Source organism: Ptychodera flava, assembly GCF_041260155.1.
Source record: "Ptychodera flava strain L36383 chromosome 23 unlocalized genomic scaffold, AS_Pfla_20210202 Scaffold_23__1_contigs__length_28996876_pilon, whole genome shotgun sequence".
In the NCBI taxonomy this organism is placed as follows: Eukaryota; Metazoa; Hemichordata; class Enteropneusta; family Ptychoderidae; genus Ptychodera; species Ptychodera flava.
Window position 1 is genome coordinate 23,429,275 of NW_027248277.1, and position 5,474 is coordinate 23,434,748.

At 36.5% G+C, this 5,474-nt stretch overlaps 1 long non-coding RNA gene across 1 annotated transcript; it reads right to left on the reverse strand.

Annotated features, from left to right (window-relative positions):
- Window positions 1–1,469: 1,469 nt before the first annotated feature.
- LOC139124131 (uncharacterized) lies at window positions 1,470–4,696 on the reverse strand. Its single transcript, XR_011549867.1, has 3 exons — window positions 4,547–4,696; window positions 2,643–3,095; window positions 1,470–1,688 (listed from the first exon to the last, which is right to left on the reverse strand). It is a non-coding gene; the product is annotated as an uncharacterized lncRNA (long non-coding RNA).
- Between the last annotated feature and the right edge of the window lie 778 nt (window positions 4,697–5,474).

The following is a 5,474-nucleotide window of genomic DNA, read 5'->3' on the forward strand; positions in this document are numbered from 1 at the left end:
TGACTTTTCAAAAATCTTTGAAACACGCCTGGATACAGAGACTACTAAACCCTGAGAGCAAAAGTCGGTGGAAGAATCTGCTTTCCAGCTTTTTGAAATTAGACACCAGAGTCTTTCGTTATCTTGGGAAAAATCACATTAAGACTTTAATCAACTGTAAACTAAACAAGTATGTTTTTTGGAGTGAAATTTTCTATGACTGGTCGGAACTTTCTTATTCACCATGCAATGTTAGTGATTATATACACCAAGTGTTATGGTTTAACCCGTCGATACGTGTTAACGATGACGTCATTTTCTATAAGTCATGGGCACAGCAAGGTGTTTACTTAAAAGAGATCTTGTGGACGAAAATAGAAATTTTCTATCTTTTACAAGTTTTTGCAGAAAATATGATTTTTCAACCGATTATGGTATTATTGATGCAATTCCCCCAGTTTGGAAGAAGGCAATTGTTTCAGGTTTTGAGATGGATGACAATTTCAGTCGCAATCCTATTATAAACAAACAGATTTGTAAACCGTGTATGCTAAATATCTTGAATTAGATGTAAAAGCCAAGGTTAAACCACAGCCCTCTAGGGAGACGTGGTGTACTATTTTCAATGTTTGTAAAGAGAACTTTTCGAAATATTATATTTTACCCAAAAAGTGACAGATGATGTGGCTCTTCAAAGCCTTCAATTCAAAGTCCTTAATCGTATTATTGTAACAAACAGATTTCTTTTCCTGAGAAACCTTTCTGAACATGAGACTTGTACTTTTTGTAACCAAGAGACTGAAACCATTAGACATCTATTTTACGAATGTTCCAAGTGAAACAAATTTGGAATTTTCTTTTCACAAGAAGCAATGTTAACTTTACAGAAAAGGAAGTAATTCTTGGGATCACAAATACAGAAACTTTGTTTCAGAGCTGGAATCTTATTTGTCTTTTAACAAAAAGATATATTTACAGTTGTAGATTTGCCAAAATCATTCCAAAGCCGGCCGTACTCGTAGAAAAGCTTAGATATTATAGAAAAATTCTCGAATATAATAGCAACAACCGTAAGACTAGGGATTCTATGCAGGTGTTAGATAGAATCTTAAAAGACTTGTAAAATTTAATTTCTCATTTTTTGTAGTTTTTCCCCGTGGGTTTTGTCTTTTCCTTTCCTCTTGTTTTTCTCCTTTCTTGTTGTGCTTTTTTTGAATTAAATAAAAAAAAAGAAGCAGAGATTACACAATATATGCTGCGTTGGCAATTTGAACAAAGCAATGTACACTACGGTCAAATGTCAAAGCCATATGAACCATACGACAGGCTATTGATCGTTACGTAACTAGGAAAGTACAAAATTCCGAAAAATATAATTCATTATGAAAAGAAAATTCAGTCTTCATAAAGGTTTAAATTTAACAACGTACGAAAAACACCTCATAGCCTGTGAATATTGTGGAGGCAGTCATGCACACTGTCGTGCTACGGAATACATTTAGACAAATCCACAATTTCATGTCCCGATGTCTGGTAAAGATAATCTAACAAGAAAACTGATATCATGTAATTATCGGAAAAATCGGAGTCTAGACTTAAAATTCCTCCAGACTTGGACAATCCATCGTGGATCATTTTCAAAGCCTTGGGAACTTTCTCCACATCTCGGAACTTGTGGTAGTTTTGGGGTGTAAGATTGCCACTTGTAGCTAGATAAAAGAAAAACATAGCGGGTCAGTATAAGGTGTCCGACGTTCATGAATCCTGTGGTATTGGTGGAAATATTATTAATAATATTATGCAAATATCATCATTAATTATTTAATATTATGCAAAAATTATGTTTACAACAGAAACGGCTCTGTCATATTGCTGATGGTGTAAGCCGAAGGGGAGCAGAATGGTATTATTATAAAATTACATCAGCCAGTACAGACATTAACTTCATTTTCATGCATATCTACAAGCATCAGACAGAGACATTCTAAACTTTGAATAGGACAGCAAATGCGAATGGCTCAGTAGTACCTCGCAACGAGCTGAATCGAAAGTTTAGCTATATCTGTCTAAAAAGTATATATATATATATATATATATATATATATATATATATATATATATATATATATATATATATATATATATATATATAACACGATTGGAACTAATTAGCGATAATTGGATATTCATATTTTTCGAATTTCTCAAAAAGTTAAGTGGCCTATCGCTGAATGTTGCAATATTACAAATATGTCATAAAAACAAAGGTATTACTAAAAATGAAAAGCAGACAAGGTTACAATTGCAGATTAAAGATACATGACTTCACCATCCAATTATCCCAAATTAGTTCCAATCGTGTTATATATACATATAAATATTATATATATATATATATATATATATATATATATATATATATATATATATATATATATATATATATATATATATATATATATACATTGTGCATCTTAAAACTCAAGACCAGGTATTTCGCAGGGAGCCCTGGCTAAAACGTGTAAACTGATGACTCTAGTAAGGAGATACCAAGGGAAGAACAAAACAACGGAGTCAGTAATCCTGAATGGTTTGAATGGGCATCCTCCTCGTTATCAGCTCAATGGCCAGTTAATTCACGAGTTTTATGATAAACAACGTACCTTGTGGCGGGAAGGTAGTCGTAGGCTGTATCAATCGAAATTTCCTCTTCGTCACAACATCAGAAATTACTTTGTTGACACCCGGAGGAAGAATATATCGAGCTTGGAGACCAATGTCAGAGAATCGCCTCTCGGCGCTGACGATGGAAAGTCTTATGGCATTTGAGTACTGTATTTCCCAGTGACCAGGAGACATCGGCCCATCACATCGAATACCAATTTCGTATTTTGTACTCCACTTTTGAACAAGATCTGGGAATGCCTCCACAAAGTCACCGTACACAAACAAAGTCAGGGGACATCAATGGGGTATGCTGCAATTGTAGCGATTAGTTTCAGCGCTCTTTTGGCATTCATTCCAACTTCTATAACGACGGATACGACAGTTTTCTCGTCGATGACGCCACAGCTGTTGATCGTTTGCCCTTCTGAACCAGGCGTGTCATCTGGAATCTGTAAATACCAGAATATGAATGAAATCAATAAAAAACAAAGCAAATGAAGGCAACTTCACACTTCGGTTTACGGTTGTTAGTGATGCGTTAACATTATATTTGTGTAAATCAGTAGGATAGTGCTTTGACCTTAGCGAATTGACTTCAATATTTTGTTATTCTTGTAAACGGCGTTTCGAAACTTTCCAACGTGTCTTTGTCAGTCGTGCAAAACCACTTTGCTGCAATAACGATTTCATTCTGATAAAATAATTGTGTTACTCTGCATTAAAGAGACATATACTCATTTTTCTGGGGATAAGATTTTTTCTGAGTTGTGTTATCCACTTGAAATTCAATGTACATTATTTTTATTATGAACGTTGCATAGAAATACATTCCACCGGTAAAAGGCACATTTTGCAACCTTTTTTTCTTCTTATACTTTGGTTTTTTAAAAAACTCAGCTATTTTCATGTGCTTTACGCTAAAATATGGTTTACAGGTGTACAAAAATGACACCGAGCCATGGCAAAAGTGAAAATGTCTTCAAGATCTGCTTTTCGAATGGTCATGGCATATACTTTCGAAACCGAAACAACCTTTGATCAAGCCATACACCTATTACCCTCTGCAAGTAACGGGCTACAAGAAAGAAAGCAGTAAATATAAATTGGCGGTCTGAGGCAAGGTGTCCGCTTTAAGGTAGTCTGCGCCTCGAAAGTGAAAGACAAACTTTTGGTCAAGCTTTCCTTAAGGAATCTTTCAACCATTTTTTTCAAAATCAAGAATATAATTCCGGGGTAACCGATATTTAAAATTCAAAATGTTCTCATCCCGCGTGAACTCTGTGGTGAAATTTTCGAATTTAGAAAAACTAAGCTGTTGAAAGTTTTCTTTCACCTAGAGCTTTAAAATGATCCCAACAAGTGATGTATCAGAAAAGAATTGTAAAAATTTGGGAGTCTGATAATGTTGCACCTGCTGGGAAATAAACTGCCGTTCAACGGATGCAATAAAGTCACGATGCTTCGAGTTCAAGAAACGCTATTAATGTAGATACAATAGAAAGAACTTTGATGCAATCACACGTGTAAAAACTTCAATAAAGCACTCGTATGAGAATATAATGCACTACACGGTGGAAGATAATGAATTTCAAGAGTAGGGGCGGGTGGAAGCTAACTGAAATCTCGTCCTCTGGTGAGGTATGAATCCCCCTGCCCCCCCCCCCCCCCCGCAAAAACTAATTTACCCCTTAGAGGGAGCTCTCAGATGTGACGACGCCCTCAAAGCGTTACAAATTACCCTCTAAAGGCCACTATGATAAATGTTTGCCGGATTGACATCGTCCCGTCGTCCCTCGTCTGACACTACCTTTGAAATTATAATTGGGTATAATTCTACACTGTAAGAATTCCTAAACCGCGTAGACTCGATGCTGTGGTTGAAAAGGAAAATGGAACTTACCCTTGGTAAGTTAACCATGCCAAAGTCTTCGAATTCTTTTGTCTCTGCTGACCACGTGATAATGTCTCTTAGTTCCTTTGGTACGGCGTCGGTGATTCGTTTCTTTTCTTCAGCTGTTTCACCTGTTGGCTGCCAAGAATGATATTCCCCTTAAAACCTGAAACAGAAGAAATGTGGATAAAATGATACAGTATAAAATATATAGCAAATGATGCCGGTAGTTAATCTTATTTGCTTTCGAGAAAGTAACTACTCTCCTCGTTATTACAAAATTCGTTTCACTTTCGTCGACTCAAGCTATGTCTACGTCTATGTTAGCTGCTATATTAGAGAGAGAGAGAGAGAGAGAGAGAGAGAGAGAGCGAGAGAGAGACAGACAGACAGACAGACAGACAGACAGACAGACAGACAGACAGACACAGACAGACAGACATATATACTGACAGACAACAGACTGGGAAAGTGAAATACTGGAAAAGACAGAGAATGACTAGAAGAAAGATACGAGTACAGGTACAGGGAAGGTCGAAGGGTCATTGGTTATTCTGTCGATTGATACAACAATACTCACTTGTCAATCCACGCAAATGTACCATCTTTTAGCATTTTCCGCAGAATGCCATACTCTGCGCCCTCCACGTCCAGTTTAAAGATGACATAGTCTTCTTTATCGACGTTTCGTTGTATCCACTTTGACAGGTCAACCGTAGGGATAACGTCATGTCTAGACAACTTTCTTCTACCGCCATCTTCTTTATCAACTCCTTCGTTTCTACTGACAAATAGGCTTCCACCTCCCCACTGCATATCCGTCCGTTGTTCTTTTTCCCAGGAAACCACACTCCCTCGTTATACGCAGTCATATTACCTGCCACGAATCATATGGTAAATAGATTACTATAAACGGTTTTTGGATTAAAAAAGCCAA